At 39.0% G+C, this 26,107-nt stretch overlaps 1 protein-coding gene across 2 annotated transcripts in view; it reads right to left on the bottom strand.

Moving 5' to 3' along the window:
* Positions 1 to 26,107, bottom strand: part of LOC143295366 (uncharacterized) — a 378,847-nt gene that overhangs the window by 153,522 nt on the left and 199,218 nt on the right. For both annotated transcript variants that reach the window (XM_076607023.1, XM_076607024.1), the window contains exon 3: positions 21,214 to 21,353. The gene's annotated coding sequence lies outside the window, so the exon portion shown is untranslated. The remainder of the gene's footprint in view (positions 1 to 21,213; positions 21,354 to 26,107) is intronic.

The following is a 26,107-nucleotide window of genomic DNA, read 5'->3' as shown; positions in this document are numbered from 1 at the left end:
TTCGATGCCAGTACTCGCATCGGTTTGTACTTTTCCATGAGCAACACCTTCTGCTTTCTGTTCAGCACTTCTGGCGGAAGACTCTTCTTCCATGTCCGCTGGGTCCCTCTGGTCCTCTCTCTTGACATCAGAGCGGGTGTCAGTAGTGCACAAGTCGTAAACATCTTCCAGTTGACAGGCCTCGTCCTCACTGTCCATCCTTGGTCCTGTTCCGCAGCCTTCTCGTGTCAACTATCTTTGTTCCTGGATCTGGCCGGCTGGTTGATTTGGTGCAGGCAGGCTTCTGAACTGAACGACCTCACTATAAGATCGGTTTCCATAAACAACAAGCGTGTCCTTTTGACTGCTCTTTAATTCAGCACTTGCTGATCTCCTTTTTTCTGACTGCTTGATGAAGACCCACCGTTCAGGTGCCTGTTGTGGTTGAAAGCTCTGTGGACTGTCACGATGTCTTCTTATGCAGTTCCGCTGTTGCTCCTGTTGTCTATTCTCTCCTCCGGTCTACTGCCTATCCACTTCGTTCCCTCCAGTGACTATGGTCTTCTCTCTCCTGTCCATCTTGAATATCACTTTCGTGCAAACTCTGTAGTGGAGGGCTGTTAGGTGATCGGCGACAGATTTCTCTGTGTGAAAATCGGGCTGCTCTCCCCAGGGAGAGCGCGTCGCTACACTACAGCGCCACCCATTTTTTCCACTCAAGGTCTAGTGGAGGGGGAGAAAATATCAGCGGCTGAACTGTGATTCGAACCAGCGCGCTCAGATTCTCTCCTTCCAAGGAGGACGCGTTACCTCTAGGCCATCACTCCACTCCACAGTGATGCACTGTTGGAGGAAGTGGCCAGTTTTCTTGAAAGGCACCATCTCCACTGAATTCCTGGTACTGGTCTTGGTTCTGATGGCTTCCCTGTTTATATTCATATCGTGCGTGAGGGCGCTGTTCGTCCTCAACATGAAGATGTCCATTTCAATAATAAGCAGTCTTGCCTTGCTCTCAGTGGAAAGTTACCAATGCCCTTTGAGGCATGGTCAGGTCAAATGTCACCCTTATGTCTGTCTCTCAGCCCCTTGACTTTCCAGTGACAAAACCGTACGAACAGTGGGTGGTGTTCTCTGTTGTTGAACTGTGCATGGCCCACCCTGAACGCTCGTTCGATATCCGAGATCTGCCACTCCTCAGAATCGGCAGCGTGAAAGTTCAACACATCCATTTTTATGTTCAATGCTTGTGAAATCGTGACAAGATGGGTGGATGGATGAATGGTTTATTCATCTTGCCTATAGAAAAGTTTGCAGGTTGCGTCAGAAGCCACGACTTGACCTCGGAAATAAGTATTTCATCGTCTGGGAAGTGCTTGCCCTTCAAAAATTACTTAATGGTTGGAAAGACGTGGAAGTCAGATGGTGCGAGGTCGGGAGAGTAAGGGGTTGGGGGTGGGGAAGGATTTCACAGCCACAGGACCATGCTTCCGTCTCGGCAACATGCGAGTTGAGAACTGCGGCGTTGTCTTGCAGGCGGCGCACATCTTTGGTCAGCATGCCACGCCTCTCGGTTTTGATGTCCTCCCGCAATTTCTGCAAAAATGAAGCGTAGTATCTCCCGGTAATTGTGGTACCCTTTGCCAGAAAATCCATCACCACTACTCCGCCGATGGCTGGACACGTGCTTTCGTCGGAGGTGATGTCAAACTGCTTCCATTCGACTGGATTTTAGTCTCTGGATCACAGTGATGGACCCATTTTTCGTCCCGAGTGATTAGTCTGTCGAAGAAGTCCTGGTTTTCTTGGCACATGGACAAAAGAGCTTGGGAACACGTGACTCGTTCCTGCTTCTGGAAAGGTGTTAGCAACTGAGGAATCCATCGTGCTGACAACTTCCGCATGTGCAAATGGCCATGGGTGATTTTTTTCCCACAGATTTCACACTGATTGAGACATCTTGGACGGCCTCCACTTGCAGGATGGTGTCTTCATCAATGGCGGACTGTGGTCGCCCGGGAATGGGAGCCGTTTCCAACGATGTACAACCACAATTGAACTGATGATGCCAGTGCTTGACTAAGTCGTACGATGGGGCATCCTCCCTATAAGCCTCTTTCATCTTAGTGAGCGTCTCCCTTGGTGTGCACCCTCTCAAGTTCAGAAACTGGATGACCGCCCTGCATTCAAGCGTCTCAATTATCACACTTTAATAATAATAGTAATGGTATTTATATAGCGCTGAATCTTGTGCAGAGACAAATCAAAGCGCTTTCGCACCAGTCATTCACACGCATGCATAACTCTAAAACTGTAGAAACTAAAGAAAAGGAAGGCCAGGCAAGGGAGGCTATTTTGGGAAGAGGTGGGTTTTAAGGCCAGACTTGAAAGAGCTGAGTGTGGAGACTTGACGAAGCGAAAGAGGAAGTTCATTACAATCGCAAGGTCCAGAGACAGAGAAAGAACGGCGGCCAACAGTCGAGTGTTTGAATCTGGGTATGCGTAAACAGAGTGGATCCGAAGCCACCATAGCACCTGTAAAAGAGAAACTGTTGAGTTCAGAGATGCAAATTACCACGTGAACTATAGATACATGTATTACTATACATGTGCAATTTCAGCCTCATTCATTAATCAGAAGTAAGTCGGGGGAAAATCTTTGATTAACATCCCTCATATGTCTTCCTTTTTGAACGAGGAGGAAAAGCCATATACTGTGCACTCTTCACCTGACATGTCTTCAGTTAGTGAATCCTTTATCTGGTAATCAGTCGCAAGTTAACTCACAACCATGCCAGCGGCTACATGGCAAATTTCACTCTTCACTGTTGTGGGAAATGGACTTCGTACCTCAGAACAAACGGATACACCCTCCGTCTGCTTTCCTGTTTCCTAGCCGATCTGTGGTCTTCTTCTTCTCCGTTTTTATGCTATTACGTCCTCGTCTTTGATCTTTTTCGTTTTTTGAGATCGTACATTTACTTTCTCATCCTCCTCACCTTCTCTTTCTTTTTCCTTCTTATCTAAAAAGTTATTTCTTCTTCTTGTGCCCAATGTTTCAACTTTCTCCACTTTGACAGAAACAGGAACAGAACCTTTGCGGTAAACGGACCGTCCTCCCTTCCATTTATCCCGCGTTGATTCAGCAAGGAAAACACTGGGTTGTGTCATTCAGGTTCATCACTACACGAATTGAAAGCCCTGATGTCACCTTGCCAGTAATCTCCGTTTCTTTACCACAGCGATCTGCCTTCCACCGCCCCTCATCTCCCACCCACCCCACCCACCCTCTCTCTCTCTTTATATGCGTATATGTTTGTGTGCTGTATTGTGGTTGACTACATGATTGGATCCCCTTTTTGTTAACAAAAATAAAATATTTTTTTTATCAATATTTTGTATTCGAGTTTAACATTTAATACATAGAGACAGACATACAAAAACAACATCTGAAATCAACAATATTTGCCACTGTGCACCACCTAAACTGCAAATCAGGAAAACAACACAACACTGTCTTCATACAGAGAAAAAAAAAAAAGTCACATGCACTGTTTTATAACAAGTAAATAAATGAAAGGAAAAAGAAAATAAATAAAAGAACAAACGTTACATTCGTGGTTGTCTTTCCTCTTCCTCGTTGCCTTCAATCATTTTTATGTATGGGTACCATTTTCTAGAAAATGTTATGGATATCATTTCCATCGAGTGTATATATTTTTCGGTTTTATATATGTTTCTTAGGTCTGTTAGGAAGTACTTTATACATGGTTTGATTTTATTTATTCTGCATTTATAAATGAAATGTTTCGCCACTAGAATGACATAGTCAAATATTTCATCTGTTTCTGTAGTATCATCATTTCCAAATAATACTAACTATATATCAAACTTTACATTTGCACAATTTTCACACTTTTCCTTCAAGACATTCTCTAAGTCCCCCCAAAGAGCTGAGTAAATGTATAGTGCCATAAGTAGTGTTGAATTGTGTCTATTTCAATTTTACAGAAATTGCACATGTCACTATTTGTTATTCCCTTTTTTTTTTAGTATTTTGTTTGTAACCAGTATACCATGACATATTCTAATCTGGAACCATTTCAATCTTACTTCCTTTATTTTTTTCACTTGTTTCATAGTGATATCCCAATTTATTGCAATATCTAGTTTTTGCTCCCATTTGATAAAATAATTAATATTGTATAGAAAAATTGGTTCAAGTAATATATCATTTTATATATATTTTAGATCCTTTCTTAACATTAGCTAATATCTGCAGTGCTTTTGGTTCTTTATTGCAAGTTTTGTCTGTGATAGTAATATTGTTTGTGCTTCAGTAACTTTTAATGGAACGTATAAATCCCATATACAGTAAATAATTAACTTTAACATAATATTTTCTGTGAAATCTTTATGACTAAGGAAGCACCCATTTTCATCTACAATATCACTAACCAGAAAAATACCTGTACTTGTCCAGTTTTTTGACTCACTTGTGTAAACAAAGTGAGTCTATGTTTTAACCCGGTGTTCGGTTGTCTGTGTGTGTGTGTGTGTGTGTGTGTGTGTGTGTGTGTCCGTGGTAAACTTTAACATTGACATTTTCTCTGCAACTACTTTGTCAGTTGACACCAAATTTGGCATAAAAATAGGAAAAATTCAGTTCTTTCCAGTCTTCTTGTTTAAAACAATATTGCGCTTCTGGGATGGGCACAAAAAAATAAAGAATGAAGCCTAATTATATGCAAACTGCATTTACTGTTATATTTATATTTTTTGTATTCTCTAAACTTGGCACTTTGATCTGATATTCTGACCCAACAGCTAAAGCAGTCATTATTATCATTTTTGGCTCAAACAGGAACTTCTTTTGCTAAGCATGGAAGCTTTATTTATTTTGCAAACGTTTTGGTGCAGATAGAAAAAAAAGGGAAATTACTATGTAATGCTAGTGGAGTTAATTTGCTTTAAACTGATCTTTCTCATCTTAAACATTACATTTTGAAACAAGAGAGGCAAGGCCTTCAAGACTCACTTGTGATGCACTTTAAAAAAAAAAAAGCAAGCTTTTTATGTATTGAGTATAATTTCAAAATGTAATGTTTAAGATGAGAAAGATCAGTTTAAAGCAAACTAAGTTCCCCAGCAGAGAAATTTCCCTTGTTTTACTGCCTACACCAAAACGTTTGCAATAAATAAAACTTCCACGCTTAGCAAAAGAAGTTCCTGTTTGAACAGTATCAGTATCAGTAGCTCAAGGAGGCGTCACTGCGTTCGGACAAATCCATATACGCTACACCACATCTGCAAAGCAGTTGCCTGACCAGCAGCGTAACCCAACGCGCTTAGTCAGGCCTTGAGAAAAACACTGACAAAGATAACAGAAAAGAAAAACAGACGAAAATGAACAGAGACGAACACAGGCAAATGGGAACTGAAAACAGGATGGATGACACAAAAAAAATGAACAAAAAATGATAATAATGATAGATCTTTGGTTGGGTCGAATATCAGATCAAAGTGCCAAGTTTAGATAATACAAAAAATATAAATATAACAGTAAATGCATTATACTCAATATATAAAAAGCTTGGATTTTTTTTTAAGTGTATCACAAGTGAGTCTCGAAGGCCTTGCCTTTCTTGTTTTAAATAAACTGTCTTATTACCGACTTTAAATTTGTCGTTATGAAAAAGTGGTTCTACGAGTGCCTCTTGTGCTTCTTTTAACCCAACATATTTTGTAAAATTCTCATATGCCCAGTATACATCTTTCCAGAAACTATTACATTCAGCGTTTACAAATTTTCTTGGTCCGTACAGATCCAGGGAGTTGATTTCTGGGGATTTGACTAAGAGTATTTTTTCCACTTTGCTGTTCCTGTGTGTAATTTCCTAATCCATGATATTTTTAGAGCCTCTATGTATTTTTGTATATTTGGAATACCCAAACCTCCATTTCCAACATTATGTACTGTATATATTCTTTTAATCTTATCTGTTTTATCATCCCATATAAATTCATAGCACTGTTTATGCAGTTGATTTATCTCTTTGTCCGGGGGACTGGGGAGAAGAATTCACAAGTAAATAAGTTTTGAAAGTATAAGTGATTTTAAAATAGCAATTCTACCAAGGGTGCACATATACATTTTGACCAAATCTTGAAAAGCTTCTTAGCTTCTATCAATTTGTCTCTTGTATTCACTTCAGTTATTTCTGATAGATTCTCTGTGAACCAAATGCCTAAAAGTTTATTTCCCCCCCCCCACCCCCACCCCCCAGAAGTGAATTTATTCATTCATGAACCCATTGCCCTTCACTTGAAGGATCAGTTGTGATTATTTCCACGTTTGTGGCATTTCACTCTTTAATTTGCTGGATAACGTGTCTTCGTAGCAGTGTGCTTTGTTGTTTTCCGTCGTCTGTTGAACTCTCTGTGTATTGTCTGCTCCTTGTGCTTAATAAATTTATATTGAACTCTTATCCTGTTATAGTCTGTGCTTGTGGTGTCAGGGTGTTAGTGCTGGGTTGGGTGGGGGTTATTCGTCCGGTCTCATATAGAGCGGGACAGTCATACAGGGTTCTTATGTTATCACCAATATATCTACCTAGAATAAAACCTGTCTGATCTTCGTATATTAACTTTGGTAGAACTTTCTTGATTCTATTAGCTATGCATGCAGATCCTATCTTATAAGCGACGTTAAGCAACGAAATAGGTCTCCAGTTCTGTAAATATTCCAGTTTATCTCCTTTTGGTAAACATGTAATTATCCCTTCTTTTTGTGTAACTGACAGTTCCTCCCTTTCTAAAACCTTCATTCAGTGATCTAATTACCAAGTCCCCTATGTCTTTCCAGAAAAAAAATTATAGACGTTTACAGTCATTCCATCTGTGCCTGGACTCTTATCGTTTTGCATTCTTCTTAGTGTTTCTGTGGTTTCCTGTTTTGTTATAAGTCCTTCTAGTTGCTCTGATTCAAATTCACCCAGCCTGGGCAAACTTTTAACGTAACTGCTAATGTCTATGTCTTTTACTTCATGTTCTCTGTATAGTTCTTCATAATAAATTCTCGTCGCCTCTAAGATCTCGTTTCCATCAAAATATTACATTGAGGTGTACCTAATTTCAACATTTGTTTACTTAGAAAATGTCTTTTTTAAAGATTACAAAAATATTTAGTTACCTTTTCACCCTGAGATGCCAACCTTGCTTTCGACCTTAAAGCGATCCCTTCCAATTTTATTTTTCGTAACTGTACTAGCTCTTCTTTTTTCTCCTGCAATTCTCTGGCTAAACTATGTGTATCTATTTCTTTATCGAATCGCTGTATTTCTTTTTCTAATGTTACCTCCTTTTCTATAAGCTGTCTTTTCTTTCTTATACCAAAAGATATTGATTTAGTTCTTATTTCCATTAACAATACATCCAGATGGTTAACTGAATTTCTTTATTAGGTATCTTGCCTAAGTTTTCTCTTGCATACGGTAACACTGCATATTGGTCCTTTACTTTACGAACTCTACATATTCGTTGTCCCTAAGTAAAGATTAATTAAATTTCCAAAATGTTTTTCTTCTGGGTTCTGTGTTAAATTGTAGATCAACTGTAATTAAAGAATGGTCACTTCTGTAACCATAAGTGATATCTGCATCCTTAACGTTGGTGATCCAATTGTCAGACAATAAAAAGAAATCAAGACGGCTTTGTTGTAAAGGGGTTGGTCTCCTCCAGGTGTATCTTAAAACTTCATTATTTAATTCTCTCCATATATCTACTAACTGTAAGTCATCCATCATCTTTATTACCGTTTCTTGTGCTGCCATATTGTTTACGCGTTTATAGTTGTAATAGTCTAAGCTAGGATTCATTACTGAGTTCCAATCGCCTCCTATTATTACATTCTGAATAGCTTGTTCTTCAATTTTTGTCCGAATCTCAAAAAATATAGGGTCGTCTCTGTTAGGTCCATACACATTGACCAAAAGAATTTTCATGTTATATATTTTTAAAAGCAGAAATATGTAATTATCCTGAATGTCTGTAATCGTTTTTTTGTATTTGAAACTCAAAGTTATTATTTAACAGAATAGCTACCCCTAGTGATCTAGAATTATTCGACAAAAAACGCATTCATAACCCCATTCTACCCTGATCTGTCTGTCCATCTTCTTAGTAAAATGTGTGTCTTGTAAAAAGCATACCGAATATTGCTTTTGTCTTAAATACTGTAAGACGTCTTTCCTTTTCTGAAAATTTCCCAACCCCTGGCAGTTTAGAGATGATATCTTAAGGTTACGCATTGATAAGTGGTATTTTTGGTCTGTATACATCGCACCCCCTTTCTTCCAGAGAAACAACGTGATTTCCACCCATAACATATTGTTCTGTTAAACAAACATAGAAATAAAGAATGCGTATACTAAAATCAATTAACTGAGCAAAAGGAAACAAAAAAATATTCATCCATTCGTGAGAAGTAGAGACCGAGATAGAAAAGTGAATTACAGGCAAGTAACAATTATTGAAAAAAGAAAATGACACCATAGTACAAAAATATCAAAAAAGGTAACAATTTGATTGACTAGCGCAAGCGAGCGATGGGCGCAAAAAAACAACAACAAAAAACATCACAATGTACAATAAGAGTAATACAAAGGGGCATAGCATAAACATTTACACACTATCGCTGTCGCCCATAACCTAGCTGACTGCACAGAGCCAAAACCGGGCTGAGAGTGACACTGTTTTTGATTCCGTGGAATCCGAAAAGTACAGAAAAAAAAGGTTTACTGGTACAGTCATATTCCTGCACGCAGGCTTAGGATTTTTTTCCCCGTCGATTGTTCGCCATCGAGTAAAAAAATAAATAAAAATAAAAAGTAAAAAAAAGTTTAAAAAAAGAGAAGAAGACGACTGGATCGTATGTGATGCACACACATATATAAAGCCAAGAGTACAGAGAAAAAACGGCATGCATATCCGCCAAACACCAGCATCCAAGGTTTAATGTAGGAAAGGTGCTGCTGATGGAAGTGGAGACATGTCCACAACCCCTCTATCTTTTTTCCCCCGCTTCATAATCTATATCATCAATGAGGAGGTGGGGTGCGGGTATCTAGCGACAACAACAACAACGAAAAAGAAATTAAAATAAAAATTAAAAAAAAAAAAAAAAGGAGAGAGACTCTCTTCTGAATGGCCTGCTTAATTGAATGTTTATTTGAAGTTTTGTGCCACATAATTTGGAAAGTCACATCAGCATGGACAACCAAATTGCACTGGTTGACATAGGGCAAATATTACATTAAGCCAATGAATTTTTCACTACTGTAATCAACACAGCTGCATTTTAAATACATTAACAATAAATACATTCTCACATGCAAAATTTCTGTTAGACGTAAAAAAAAGTAACAGGTAGTTGAATAAATAAATAAATAAATAGATATACACACAAAATTTCACATCACAAAGTGCAATTTGCGACAACTCCGTGTATATGATTCTCGAGTGAACAATTGCAAGCTACAGTAATGGTAACCCGAAAACGTTCGCGGTACTTCACATGTTTTTCTTTTACCTTTTCCTCTCTCGTTTTTTGCATGCACACCACGGATTGTTCGTTCCTTGTGAACTCACCACTCATAAGGGGAAAAGAAAGTGTTCACAAAAGTGCAAAGCTTCTTCTTTCTCCTTTTCTTCTCCTTGTTCGTGTAGCTCGCATACGTTTCTCTCTCCCGCCCGCCCTGTGTGTGCGCGTGCGTGTATGTGCGTGCGTGCGTGTATGTGTTAGTCACGAACTGTCCACTCATTGTGAACTCTCATCTCATCAGTGCAAAGCTCATCAAACTGCAATCGCAAAATGGTCACGGTTTTTTCCCCTTCCCATTTCCTTCTCCCTCCCCCCTTTGCTCTCCAACGCCCGATGTGCACACTCACGTGTATGTCTACGTGCGCGCGCGCGCGCGCGTGTGTGTGTGTATGTATGTTTGCATGTGAGTGTATCCGTGTGATGGGTTAAGGGGAAAATAATAATAATAATAATAACAAAAAATAAAACAAACAAAAACCTGATATACATTCAGATAGGTTAATCGTACGTCATGGCTACACAATGGTAACATCATGGTAATATTAAACCAAACATATAATCTAATAACACTGTATCAAATCAGCTAACAATCTCGTGTATCATATGATTTGTCTTTGTACCTCTTATTTATTGAGCATGTCGTGTTTCATGATTGTTTGCATGTGAGTATCTATGGTTGCAAGGGGCTATAAAAAGGAGAAAAAAAAACAAAGACATATTCACATCGCCAGTGTTACTCAAATGCATACGTCGTAACAATACCATGGCAATATCATGGCATTATGAGACTAGAACATTCAAATATTTCAACAAGAGTGCATCAAATGGTGTAATCATCTTGTGCATCAAGTTTCTCTTTGTACCTCGTGCACATTGAGTGTGTCGTATCCGGTGGTGGCGGTGTGTGTGTGTGTGTGTGTGTGTGTGTGTGTGTGTGTGTGTGAGTGTGTGTGCCTGTGCGCGTGTGAGTGTGTGTGTGTGTGTGTGTGTGTGTGTGTGTGTGTGAGTGTGAGTGAGTGTGTGTGTGTGTGTGTGTGTGTGTGTGTGTGTGTGTGTGTGTGCGTTTGTGTATGCGTCTGTGTTTGAGTGTGTCTGTGCTTGTGGTGCGTTTGGAAAAAAAACAACAACACAAAAACAAAACACAACGAAAACAAAAAAAGTTCCTTGCTCAAATATATACATCATAATAACAATAGTAAAATTATGGTAATATGAAACAAAAAATATACAGCAACACCGTGTCAAATCAGACCACAAGTAAGAGAAAGTGAGTGATTGTGCATGTACGTGTATGAGTGCGTGTATGAGTGCGTGCGTGCGTGCGTGCGTGTGTGTGTGTGTGTGTGTGTGTGTGTGTGTGTGTGTGTGTGTGTGTGTGTGTGTCCGCACACGCGAATGCCACTGGTTTACATGTTGACATGATATGACTTAAGCATTAGATGCTATTCAATGTTACACAACATGTCAACATAACTTCGGCAATATCGGGTCAATGTGTTGTCCACCATCAAGTTACTTCCAGTCTGATGGTCATCCTCTTGCAAGTAAACAACAGGAGAATTTCTACCAGCAAATTGTTTCCCGCATTTTAAGATATTCAACATAGTTTACAAATTGGTGATCAGCAAGCAGTATTTCCTTTTCGTTTTCATATGAATATCTAATTGGATATCTGTCTTGACATGTATCTTCTATGTGTTTGAATATGTATGTTGCGGAAAAAGCATCGTGTACAAGTGTGTGTGTGTGTGTGTGTGTGTGTGTGTGTGTGTGTGTGTGTGTGTGTGTGTAAGTGCGTACATACATTTGCTCATTTGCATGTATGTGTATTGATGTTTATGTTCATGCTTTTGTTTTGTTTTGTTTTTTATCATTTTTTCTAGCCGTTTCTAAATGTTAACAGTCGCTATAAAACAAATCTAAAAAAAAAAGAGGATAATTTGCAATTTTCGAACATCTTTCTCGAACGGGATTTTTATTCCTTTCAGCTCATTTTCAAAACAAAACATTCATTTGGATTACTGTACAGATTAAGTAATATTTGCAGAATGTAAAGTTCTCTAGCTGTTTTTCTTACACATATCTAAGTGAGAGAGAGAGAGAGAGAGAGAGAGAGAGAGAGAGGAGAGAGAGAGAGAGAGGCAATGATATTTATCATCACTACTAAAACCCGAATAAAGTGATTCCAATTTAAGCTAACAAGCAGAAAATACGTCTAACATTAATATAGGTAAACCCCTCCATTTCGCCTTGTTCCCGCCCACCCCCTCTCATCCTCAGTGCAATTAATGTACTCACATTTTGTCATTCATGAAATGTTGCACATTTCTGCAGCAGCCAACAGCAGTTCATACCTAATATGATTATGGTTATTTCACCTTCCCTTACACTGACACCCCTCACACCCATCCGCGCACCACTTTCTATCTCAACATACAGATTCTAGTTACGGCATTTCTTTTCTAAACAGCACATCAATGTCCGTACTGGTGTCAACTCTCAAAGTTTTTCCATTTTCAATTTCACCAAGATTTTGCCGTTGGACGACCAAGCGGCCATAGTCGCGGAGTGAGAACTGACCTTTTTTAGAAGTCTGTAATTAGTCTGGGTGAGGTCCTCACCTATGGTGATGCCTGTCTGCTTTAACTGGCGGCGGGCTGTCAGCACTTGCCCCCTCTTCCCCTTGGACATGAAGCGCACGATGATGGGGCGGGGTCTGCCTCCTCCCGCGCCGACTTTCCGGAGCGGTGCGCGATCTCGATGTCGCTGGCTGACACTGGAACCTCCAGCTTCTCTGTGAAGATGCTGAGGCACTTCTTCAAGCAGTCCTCCGCCGTCTCCTGCCCCTAGGCCTCGCGGACGCCAAAGACTCGGACATTCCACTGTCTCCCGTGCTGCTCCTGGTCGTTGATGCCGTTTCTCAGGATGTTGATTTCTTCGGAGTCCTGTGTGAGCTGGTTCTTGAATTTGGCATTCTCTTCTCGCAGCTGATTCACTTCGGCCGCAGTTCTATCTTTCTCGGTTTCGATGTAAAAAACTCGGCTCTCTAGTTTGTCCATTTTGTTCTCTAGTGACGCAGCAGTTCGTTTGAATTCTTCTTTCACTGCAGTAATTTCGTTTTTTAGTTGCTAAATATCCTCTTTGCTCGACAGTTTCGTCAAAGAAGCTTTTAGTTCGTAGACAGCTTCCTGCTAGGCCATTTCTTCGGTTTCTTCTGCTGTAAATTCAGTATCTTTCTTCGGTTTCTTACTGTTTTGATTTGCTCTGCTGCTATCTTTTGTTTGCTCTGGACTACGACACAGGTCACTGGTCGATGACGACGACGAAGACGGTTTCCTCTTTGCACCTCCTTTGTTCCTTAGAAATAGTTGTGCTCATTATTTTTGCGTGTAACTGCCATCACAAATGTTGAACTGAAAGATGTGTAACTTGCAGAAATCAAAAGTTCATCTTTCTATAAATCTTGAGCACACTGCGCCCAACTCGCCTAACGTCGAGTTCTTCTCGCTACTCCATTGCCATACGACACTACATTCACTGCACGCTTTCTCCTTCCCTTTCTCCGACTGAGAAAGAAGTGAGCTCGAAATGCAGTGTTGTCAGAGCTCTCGCGAAACACGTCCGTCCTCGACGATTTTACTATTTCCCCATTTGATGCTTTATTATCTGACGTACACAGCCCGTTGATCTTGTCTCTGGCTACTGAATGTCACATATTGAACCATAAAAATCATATTCATACGGCTGTCATACCGTGTCATAAAAGATGTGCCACATCAAATTTAACAGGTCAAAATGAAATAATACGAAAACGGGAACGGAACACGAAAAGGCTGCTTCTTTTCAAGAAAATTGTCTGACGCTGAGCTCACAGACTTAAATGACGCAACGCTGATGATATTGACGTCATAAATAATAAGCTCGCAATTATTCTGATTCAGACGGCAAAAGATACTCTTGGGAAATATCAAATTTGTACTTCTAAGACAAAACGCAGAGATTGTCGCAGTTGGTTTGATTCCACATGCAAACGAAGCGATCAGAAAATTTTAAAGCTAAACACAGTGTTAAAAAAGAGATTCTAGTGAAAACTGAAACAGTCTCGAGAGTCAGCAAAAGTTACAAGTCCGTTTTAAAGAAAGCAGAAAAGTCGTGGAGAAAAAAAAATGGCACAGAGAACTACGAAGTTTACGCAAAAGCGATTCAAGAGAAATATGAAATAAAATTAAAAAGAAAAAGAAAACATCATGTCCCATAAATTTAGAAGAGATGTTTCACCATTTCAGCAATCACAACGTTAATGATAATGAACACACTGACAGTACAACGACAATGCATACTATCAATTTAGAGAATAATGATGATATTTTAAATGCATGTATTACTGAAGATGAAATTACTTCAGCGATCAAAAGACTGAAGAAAGGCAAAAGTGCCGGTGAAGACATGATTCTTAATGAATATATCATTAACAGCGTTCCTTTGCTGACAGAAATATATTGTAAATTATTTAACAAGATACTGGACGAAGGTGATGTACAAAAAAAATGGGTATCCGGCTTGATATTGCCATTGTATAAAGACAAAGGGGATACACTTGACTGTGAGAATTACAGGGGAATAACTTTGCTCAGCTGTGTTGGAAAACTATTCACTACAGTGTTAAATGCTAGACTGACTGATTATATCAATCAAACAATATACTTTCAGGCGCCCAAGCAGGATTTAGACAGTCCCATTCTACATGAGGTCAAATGTGTGTTTTGAAATCACTCATTGATATTTTCTCCATGAAAAAAAAAGAAATTTTTATTGTGCTTTTGTTGATTTTAAAAAAGCCTTTGATTCAGTTTGGAGAAGTGGGTTATAGCAAAAACTTGTTCACGAAGGCGTAAATGGTCACATTGTGCGTGTCATAATGAACATGTATGATAGAATTAAATCATGTGTGTTTTTAAATGGTGAAAAATCTGATGTTTTTGGCATTTGTAAGGGTGTACGACAAGGAGAAAATCTCTCGCCTTTGCTTTTTTCTCTGTATCTCAATGATTTTGAGTCGTATTTGACTGAACATAAGAGTCCATCTGTTGATCTTTTATTGAATGTTAACATTTCAGACTTGGATAGTTATATGCGATTATTTGTACTCTTGTATGCATATGACACAATTATACTTTCGGAAACGAAAGAAGGATTATAACGGCCCTTCAATGTTTTTCACAAATACCGTTTAAAATGGAAACTAGTGGTTAATGTAAAGAAAACTACAGTGATGATATTTAATTCTACAAACAAACTGAAGCCTGTTTTTAAGTTTGGTGATGTATGTTTGGATGTTGTCGATTCTCTTAAATATCTTCGTATCGAATTTAGTAGAAACCGAACGTTTTACAAAGCTAAAAAAATGATTTATGAACAGGCTCAAAAAGTTATGTTTTCGTTACTTCAGTCAGCCAGAAATCAAGATTTACCTTTACATATCGTTCTGGACATGTACCAGTCTATGATTGTTCCTATTTTGTTGTATGGTGCAGAAATATGGGGTTATGAAAATGTAGATATACTTGAAAAATTAAAATTAAAAATTTTGAAATACTTGTTCAAATAGAACAGGAATACTATGACCGAAATTGTTTATGGAGAAACTGGTATTTATCCAATTAGTGTGTTAGTGAAAATGAGATTAGTTCGATTTTGGACCAGCTTAGTGATATCAAACACAGAAAAACATTCTGGGAAAATATATTTGATATTGCTTGAATTATATCGAAATGATATTATTTCTTCAAAATAGATGAGTTATATCAGACAAATTTTAATAGAAACAGGGTATGACTGTGTTTGGGATGCTCAATTCTTCTAAGAGAGGGAATCTTTCTGCAAGAATGTCAACATTGCTTTGGGAGATAGTTTTCAAAATTAATGGAGACATGCTCTAGAAGAGAGTAGTACATGTTTGTTTTATCGAAATTTCGTTCGTTTATCTATTTATAGTCTGTTCATCTAAGATGATGATATTAGACTGAAAATAAATGATATTATTTTCATCATTTGGATTATTATCATTATTCTATCATAATGATAATTGTTATTATTAATTGGAAATCGACATTTCTGTATATTCGAATGAAAAGGGGGGCGGTTGAGGTGGAGGGGAGGGAGGGGTGAGGGGGGGGCAAGGAGGAGGGGACTAAGAAAGGAAGAGACAGACAGACAGACAGACAGAGAGAACAAAATGTGGGGAAAATATATAACTTTTTCCAAAAAATGTTATTTGAAACTGGTAAAACGTCTTCCGTAATTTCTGGAGGCAAAAAAGGTTTCATTACTAAACAGCGGGTTAAAACGTGCTCTACCGTTAAACGTCCCTTGCAAATGCATTCAATATTTTCACAATATTTTGTGCATTTAGTAATAACCTAAATGCCATGCTCTTAACAGCCCTGTGAGTTCTTTTAGCATTTAATAAGGCAGAAGTGTTAACTTCTAAAGACATAAAGGAATTTTGCATATTTCTTTCAACAATATTACACATTTCAGATGATGATAAACGATGAGGAAGTTCAATTGCATTTAAAGCGTTTTTAGCTCCAAGCTTTGCAAGATGATCTGCACGTTCATTGGAGAAAAGGCCACAGTGTGAGGGAATCCAGCACATTCCAATATTAGTTCCTCTCATTTGAATACAGTGAATCAAAAATCTTATTTCAAAAATGATGTTATAATTAATGTTCGTACAACCTGATTTGATAGACTGCAGAACTGATTTTGAATTGACACAAAATAAAACATTAATCAAGTTTAGGGGCAGATCAATTAGATATGTTAATGCCATAAGGACGGCAATTAATTCAGCTGTAAATTGAGAAGCCCTTTCCAATATGATATGACTTTTCAATTTTCAAAGCAGGAATTGTAAATCCAGAACCAGCAAACTGATTTTCTAGAACAGAACCGTCTGTACATATTCTTAAGTGGTGGGGGTATGTTTCAGACAAGTGTGATTTGACTTGAGAAGCTAGTATATTGGGATTTTCATCTTTCTTAATGTCACAATATTGAATATCAAAAGCTGCTCCCGTTAATTCCCATAATGGAACTGGTGAAGTGCTCATAATCGGAGCGACATTTTGTGGATCAACATTTGATTGATTAATAGTATCTGGCACGTATGTAGAAATAGTTTCTAGATTTCTGTTCTGTTTCGCTCGTTTCGAAAAAAGTTTGTCAGACCGTATATTAATCTCAGTTTTGACAGAATTTTCTGTAGCATTTCCTCTAATTACATATTTTGCCGATGCTAGCTTTCTTAATTCATTAAGAGGTAGTATTCCTGCTGCTCTATACAACTGTAATGTGTTCGTATGAAACGGAACACCTAGGGCCAGCTTTATGGCTTTGCTATCTAGGCTTTGCATTTTTATTTTTATTTTAAGGAAAGCATTCGGAGCAGAGAAAAATACCTCCTGTCCATACGTCAATCTAGATCTTACCAGTGCAGTAGCGAGATGAATAAGTGTTTTTGAATCTTAATCCCAAGGCTGTTTACTGACGATTTAAGAAAATTTAAGCTTTTCATTGCTTTTGATCTCGTTTTCTAAATGTTTCTTCCAATTTAGCTTTGGAGTAAAATAAACAGCAAGGCATTTGACCTCAGATTTGTAGAAGAGTTATCTTCCGTCAAGATGAAAAGTTGGTAATTTTGGGGGGGCAGCACCATTATTAAAAAAAGTATCTGTGTGTCTTTTCAGTTGAAAACTGTAATCCATTATCTTACATATAAATGTTTAATTTATCAAGTTCTGATTGATATAAATCGTTAATGTGATTGATATAACGCAGGCTCGTTTTCTTTCGCAAAGTTACGTTCATCCAAACTGCTATATCATCAGCATATTGGGCGAGATTTATAGTTTTAGACAAATATTTTGGCAAATCATACAACATTATGTTGAACAGAAGTGGGGAAATTATAGACCCTTGCGGAATGCCCATGTTAATTGATCTTGAAGACGACAATAATTGCCCAACTTTAGTGATGATGCTTCTTTCTGTCAAAAGAGATTTTATATACCTGTATACGTTGCCACTGAACCCAATTTTCTGTAGCTTAAACAGTAGTCTGGCATGCCAAATGCGGTCATAAGCTTTTTGTACATCAAAGAACGTGGCCAAAACACTCTTTCTCTTTGAAAACTGTTGTTTTATGTTTGTTATTAGTTTTACTAGGTGATCTAAAGTAGATCTGCCCTTTCTGAATCCGGCCTGTGCAATCAGAATAATTCTATTTTTATCAGAATAATATGTTAGCCCCATCAATATGATTTTCTCCAAGATTTTTCCAACGTGCGATGTTAGGGATATGGGTCTATAACTCGATGTGTCTGATCGTGGTTTAGCTGATTTAAGTATGGGAGTAATGATAGCTTTTTTTTTTCCATATACAAGGTGTTTTGCCTGTTTACCAACATTTCGCATATGGTGTATGAAGAAGCTTGCACCATTCTTTAGGAAGATGGATGATCATGGTGTACGAAATACCATCATAACATACAGCTACTTTTTTTAAATTTCCAAATGACGCAATTACATCTTCAACTTCTTTAGAAGTAAGTGGAGCATTTATAAATATGTCATTATTAGGAGCTGGTTCCTTATATTGTTCATTTGATTCACTATTAATTCTGACAGCCACCTGTTCGGGTGTTAATCCATCATCGTTGCATGTTTTGGCAAACATATCTGCAAACGTTTCTGCTTTTTCTAAAGAGGTGGGGAAACATTTCCCATTAACTTTTATAGGATATTCCTGAAAAGATATCCCATTTTTCAATCCTTAATTTTCTTCCATACCTTCTTTGTATCTTTGTAAATTGAAACTTCTTGAATACAATAATTAGACCAATATTGTCTTTTGACTTGAGCAAGAACTCTGTTGCAATGATTTTTGGCTTTCCTCATTTCTTCATGGGATTGCTCCACTCTGTCCCTTAGTCTTTGCTTGTCAATCTCCGTGTTCTTATCATTTTTTTAAATTCCTTACTATCCTTTAACCATTGTTTAAAAGTCTTCTTTTTAAGTTCAACAGCCTGTGCACACGCTTGATTCCACCAAATATTACCACTATGTTTTCCTTTTCTGGCGGGTGTTCTTTTTGGAATTGATAATTCAGCTGCTTCAATGATTGTTTTAGTAAATTTTTCATAAAATATATCAACGTCTAAATCCTCAATTTTATCTAAGTTTCGGCTTGAAAGAAAGGATTGACATTTTCCCCAATCAGCCTGTTTGCAGTAGAACTTTGGAATTGCATTATTACTTACATCGTTAGATTTAGATTTTTTTTTTTTAAAGTTTAAGAATAACTGGTAAATGATCACTGCCTAGTGCATCATCTTCTACAACCCAGGTACTAACTTTTGCTAAGTCTGACGTAACAAGTGTCAAATCAATTGACGAAGCCTTATGGCTTGATACATCAGGAATTCTTGTTATACTGTCATCATTTAAAAGATATAGAGAGGACTTTACTAGATTTTCAACGAGATGAGAATTAGTGATCGTCTCACTTTTTTTCCCCAAAAAGGGAGCATGGGCGTTAAAGTCTCCACCGACAACCCATTGTTCATTTTCTTTTACCAAATTCAGACGCCAGTTTGAGTTTGAATCAGAAGGACCATTTTTAAAATAAACAGAAAGGAAATTTATGACTAAATCATTTATCTTAATCTTGGCACCTGTAGCTGAAACATCAATAATATCTTCGGGGACAGGGGAGGCAATGAACTCATAATTAAGACCACAACATATAATGCCGTGGTAACCCTTTCAGAACGGTCTGTGTGATACAAAGGAGGAAAATAATATCCTTTTAAAGAAGGTAATTTACCTTTAGTTACATTTGAGGACTGTAAAAGTAAAACTTGATGGTTGTTTTGACCAAGATATTCATGTAAATAATCTAGATTAGAAGCAATGGATCTGCAATTCCACTGCATGAAAGAAATTTCACATTTAATATTTTTCTTATTTGTTTTTGCCATAAATCATATTTTCATTTGAATGCAAAAGGTCATTAGCTTCTGCTTACAAACTAAACAGTTAATATGTTAGGATATAGTTGCCACGCTGACCACCAGCTGCCTGCATTGATGATGTTGATGTAAGGTCCACCTCCAGCCGACTGCTTCGACGATGTTGACGAATTGTTGCCATGCCTACCACCAGCTGACGATGTTGACTGATGGTCGACATGTTGACTGCCAGCCGACCGCAACGACGATGTTGGCGGATGGACGCCACGTTGGCCACCAGACGACCGCAACGACGATGTAGACGGGTGGTCTTCCGAGAAACTAGCCCTATTTTTCTCATCAGTTTGTGTTGAAACGCAAGAATACTTTACAGTTGTCTGTGTTGCCGAAATTTCAAAAGTGAATTTGGTAGAGAAAAATATATAAGTCAAGTGCCCGATAATTACGTTATCAGCTTCTTCAGATTTCGAAGTAGTAATCACAAGCTGGAAACAGAAGCAGGGAGACAAAGGCATACCACGAGAGTTACAGCTTTGTAACGTTTGTAGCATGTCTGTAATTGGGGATGAGTTTCATTTTATAAAGGAATGTCCCAATTATGATCAGTTACGAAATAGATATGTTCCTAAAAATGTTCCTAAAAAGTAATTGTCTCCTCCATAGTCCAATAAGATTGAAAGGATAATTAAAACTTGAAACTTGAAACTCTTTGAACAACGGCAGATGTGTAAGTCGGCCAAAGTGCTAATATCTTCACCGTTGGAAAATTAAGATTAATTCATTCATTCTCTTGTTCAGCTTAACAAGGTAATGGTAATAATAAAAATAATGAAAATAATAATAATAACAAATTAAGATAGTCGGTAAACAGCGTGCAAGAGTTGATCATTTTCTTGCCATATCAGCTCTGCTCTCCAATCACCACGTGCCCTGCTGTCATCCAGTAAACAAGGTCGAGGATCAACTGTCTCCAGACCTCTCACCAGTTCACCCCCAATCCTTTGGCCCCCTTACCCTATCACCCCTTTATAACGTTTTCATGATCGTGGTCTTTTCATTCTGCTCCTGAAGTTCAAATGACTGATCGCATTGATCCCCCCCCCTCCCTCCCCCTCCCGCCTCTCTCCCTCTCTCCACCAATGATTAACAGCTCCATGATCTATCGTGTTTTTGTCATCATACTTTCAATTTCCCACTAAACCTGCCTCAAGCGAATCCCCTGTCCTTTCATTCAGGAAACCAAGGCTTGCATCTAACCTGAGACATTTTAAGTTGTGTTCTGTTCTGCTCAACATCATCATGCAGTGCAGTGCTCTCCAACGTTTCTGTCATTTGACCCCTGGGAGTGCTGCTTTCTATAGTCAAGGACTTGAGGCAGTCCCACGATGTCTAATGACATCCCCTCACCCGACACACACATATACACTACATACACCCACCCCTCCATACGCGCGCTCCCCTCCATACGCGCGCTCACAGAGAGAGAGAGAGAGAGAGAGAGAGAGAGAGAGTAACATTCCTCCGTGCTCAATACTATATGCACGTGGTACACCCACACACACCTGCCCAGCATACACGTTCAATTTACAACATTGCACCTACCTACAATTCCTGCATTGGCAGCCATGCTCCCGCTGTTGTGGAGTGAATTTCAAGGCCAGACTGTTCCAGAGATGGGGAGTCGTGTGTGGAGTGGAACGCGGTGCCACGGCCATGCTAATCAAAGTGAAGTTTCGGCTTATCTGTTTGGACAATTTTCACGTATTATTATATCATCATACTTTTTTTTTTTTTCATATTACGATTTTATTTCATCCAGGCACAAATCCTGCACTGTCAGCAAAAAAAGAATAAGAAAACAGACTGGATGAGAGGAAGAGAGAAACAGACAGACAGAGACAGACAAAGAGAGAGACAGAGACACACAGAGTACAATATCATCATACACCCGAACAACGAGTGACCACGAACCGTACCCCCAAACCATATAACCCTGTCACTTCAGATCAAACCTGACCTTCTTCTTTCGTGTCTGCCCGCCTTCATCAAGTTGAAGATTATGGCATTTACAAAGGTTCCGGTTTGCTGTTGTGTTGTGGGGTTTGTTTGGGTTGTCAGTGCCTAACTAAGGGGACCGGACAAGGGGGCTGGGGCCACCCACCTCTTTTTCCGACCTCTAGACAGTGTTGGTAGGCCGTACTTTGTTGTGGGTGGGAAGGAATTTAGGAGTTGGGGGAGTGGCTTGGGGGGTGGGGGGAGGGGAGAGGGGCGGGGAGGTCAGAAGTAGGATTGGAGGCTCTCCGCCGAGGCTGATATTGCCTCAGACGGGAGCTTGTTGTACTCCCTGGTAGTGCGGGGAAAGAAGGAAAATTTCCTGTATTCCCTGTACCAGGTTTCCCGTGTGTACTGTTGATCGTGGGAGTGCCTGGCGTTGTGCTTGGGCTTCTGAAAAGCTGGTGCTCGCGTGGTGTCCATGGCGGAACGTGTGCATCGTTATCAGGCGGGATCTCTTTCGTCGTTCTTCTAGTGGTGCCCAGCTTAGCTGGTGTAACTGTTGTAGCATTTCTTCTACGCTGGACGATTGACGGTAGCTATTTACCACCCAGCGGGCGGCCCTTCTTTGGACTTTCTCTAAGGTCTGTGTGTTGTTTACTCAGTACGGATCCCAGATCTGGCAGGCATATTCAAGCTGGGGTCGTACTAAGGCCTTAAAACCGCAGTCTTTGATCGAGATGGCGCTGGTCTTCAGATTTCGGGGAAGAAAGCCTAAGGTCTTGTTGGCTTTGCTTGCTACGTTGTTGGTGTGTTTATTCCAGCTGAGGTCGGTGGAGATCGTGACACCGAAGTACTTGGCTTCACTGGAGGATTTTAGTGGGTGATCACGCAGATGGTACGTTGTTTTCCATTTCTTGCCAAAGTGCAGGACTTCACATTTGTCCGGGCGAAATGACATCTTCCATTTCTCTTGTATTCTTGATGTTAAATCCTGGATGACATTCAACAAACTAAAATCAAATGATGACAAAACTGAAGCTATGATTATTTCCTCTGCAAGAATGTCCACATCTACTTCTTTTCCTGCCTCTATTGTAGTTGGTGATGCCGCAGTTCTGTTTTCTAAATCAGCAAGGAACCTTGGAGTCATTCTTGACTCACTCAGCATGCACACTCAGGTAATAAATCTGACCCGCATAGTCAATTGTGAACTTCGTCGCATCAAATCTATCTGTCAGCGCCTTTCTTTTGAAACTACTAAAACTTTTATTTCTGCTTTTGTGCTGTCACGAATCGGCTACTGTAATTCTCTTCTCATAGGCTGTCTACATAATCTTCTTCAGCAAAGTCAAAAACTTCAAAACAATGACTGACTCTCTGAGTACCACGCACTGATCATATTTCTACCCACCTCTGCACTCTACACTGGCTCCCCACTGAAGCGAGAATTGAATACAAAGTTGCGTGTCTCTGCTATTCTGCTTTCCACTCCGCAGGACCTACATATCTTTCTGACCTTATCAGTGTTTACACTCCCTCAAGAAATCTCCGCTCTTCCGCTGACTGAAACTTCCTCGTGTTAATACAAGAACCTATGGTGAACGTTCTTTCTTCTTTGCTGCTCTTCACATCTTGAACAACCTTCCTCATATCCGTCCATCTGATTCTGTCTCTGGTTTTCGCTCATCACTAAAAACTCATCTTTATAAAACCTATCAATAAGCACTCTCAGCTTCCTTGTTCTCCAACAACACCCATGTCATCTCTCTTTGGATGTATGAAGAGCGGGAAAGGGAATGTGGGGGGAGGGGGGAGCAGGGGGAGGGGGGGGGGGGGCGGGGGGCGTGTTTTGAGAACGAGTGGTCATGAATGATTTATGTAATTTGTAATATTTTTCTTTCATCTAAAGCGCCCTGAGCTCTTAGAGATAAAGGCACTATATAAAAATACATATAATACTATAATTATTATCAGTATTGTTATTATCATTATTCACCTCCTCGCTCAGACAGACTAGCAGAATTCTTTACTGGGTGGGCTTTAATGAGCTGACGCCCCTAAGGTAAAGTTCTTCAGGTCTGTACTCATGGTCCGAAGATAGAATAGAATGGAATAGAATATGTCTTTATTACCAAGTGTACCAGGGTCACAAGGAATGTTGTGGGGGATAGTATATATATATATATATATATATATATATATATATATATATATATATAAGTCCAAAAATAAATCGACAATCATTTTCAGACACAGATAAAGTAGAGATTTAAGCACATACATGTGCATATCAATATAAGAACTTGTGCATGCACACTCACACTCACACGCACACACACACACACGCGCACACACGCACACACAAGCCGCACATTACACAGGACATATGGACTAGACTGGGCTCATGTAAATGGTTGCTGATTGCACAATTTTCTATAATCATACTGGATTTGTTCGAGGGGCAGGGCATTAACCGCTTCGAAGGAGCATCTCGAAAATCCCAAAAGCTGGATGTGATTCGTCCAGGCTGATTGATTTTTTTAAAATTTTTTTTAGAAGCCGCTTATAATATATGTCGTCTAGAGAAAGTAGATCCGCCCCGGTAATCTTGATGGCATGCTGCACATGGGACCTCGGTTTATCGTCTCATCCGTATGACTATTGTCAAACGATGCAATTAGCAGTTACCTGTATCACATAATTCGTTTATGTGTGATGACCATTGCTGTCACCATCACATACACCATTTGGGATACTTTAAACCTAAAGCATTACACATATCCAACTTTTACCGAAAGAATTTAGAATCATGGTTTCAGAGCGTCTGCTCATTTTAACCAAATCAAGTTTATCACGCCATTAAAATCTTTTAAATTCTTTGTTAAAATCGGCAGTTCTACCATTGAAATCAGCAAACTCTAATGCAGAATTTTTTCATCAAAATATAAAAAGGTATATGCCATTATCTGTGTTGAACACAGAATAAAAAGGGGACTTTACCGGATGAACATAGCCACACACGTACAAACTATCATTAAGCAAATGAAACAATTCTTTATTAATGTAGCTGTGTACCGAGTGGTTATAATAGGGTACGGACGGCACAAAAGACTTAACTAATTATGATTTACTGTACTAAAAGATAGAGAAGAAAAATTCCGATACACAGGCCAGGAATATATAGAGGCCAGTCACAAATGGGTTTTTCTATTGTTTTATTTACAATAGTTATAAACTAAAGTGAAGAAATAAAGAAGAACAGAAGAAGACATAAAAGAGAAGACCTAAGAAGAGAAGACAAAGCGATACGTTGCGAGATGTTAGCCGTTGTGAGAACACACACGACACACTCACACTGCCCGCGACGCAGCAAGAGAGAGAGAGCAGCTCTGGTCAGATGACTGACCAGGTATGAAATGACCACTCATCACTCACTGTGCCAATTTATGCACGTTAAGCGGACTGCAAAGACCGTCACGTGTGCTGCAAGCAGATTGTCACTAATCAGGCCAAATCTGATGACAACTGTAACTGTGTTTTTTACCAGGTGTTTAGTGACAGATTTATAAATGATTCCTGAACCGATTTACGTCGGATAAGTTGCAAAAGTAAGAGCTCAACACCTATTTTATAATGAGTATAAAATGAAGTGTTGGTTTTTTAAGATAAATTTGTAACTGTAATTTGTGGTGGAGAAACACAAGTTTCCGCTCAGCCAATGACGTACCGCGATGCGACACTGGTCGAGCCGTGAGTAGGTTGTCTGGCGAAGAGGACAAAATGATGTAAGCGGAGTGACGTCACACATTCTACGCGTGGGTTAGTTGCGAAAACTGTCGTCTGCTAATACAGCTTGTGCGTGAGGCAAGCTAATACAGCTTCTGCGTGAGGCAAGTATTGGAGCAAGCATAGCCCGCTTGGCCACATTAAGGATAAACAGCAATACTTCATCAATATTTGCATTCATTTTCCTCACATGTTTAACGAGAGAGAATGCGAATGCGAATATGTTATTCAGATTCGGCCACGGCCCCTGTCTGAAGGGGGTATACATAATTGTACACAGAGAATATTTATAATATGAACATGCATTCTAAACAAATGTAAACAAAAATAGTATAACACGTGACACATGCTTACATTCTAAGTTGTACAAATATAGAGTAGCCTCAGTGCTTTGTAGACAAATAAAACCAAGTTAGTCAAGACAGTTTCATTTCTGGATGTCATAAGTAGATTCAATCTAAAAACACATGGGTTTTGATAATCCTTGTGTTCAATCAGTTTTATCCTTATATCATGCAAGACAGAACAACAGAACACAAGAGAGGCAAGGCCTTCAAGACTCACTTGTGATGCACTTTAAAAAAAAATCTAATCATTAAAATGTGTTCTGTATTTGTTATTATAAAGCTTCGGCATTCAAAAAATCTTTAAGGACAAATAAAAATTCTTTTTAAGTCCGCGGTAAAGGAGATGTGGCTATCGCCACAATGACACT

This window comes from Babylonia areolata, chromosome 20 (genome assembly GCF_041734735.1).
Source record: "Babylonia areolata isolate BAREFJ2019XMU chromosome 20, ASM4173473v1, whole genome shotgun sequence".
NCBI lineage: Eukaryota > Metazoa > Mollusca > Gastropoda > Neogastropoda > Buccinidae > Babylonia > Babylonia areolata.
Note: the sequence above shows the minus strand (reverse complement) of the source record. Positions and strands in the feature narration are given on the sequence as shown.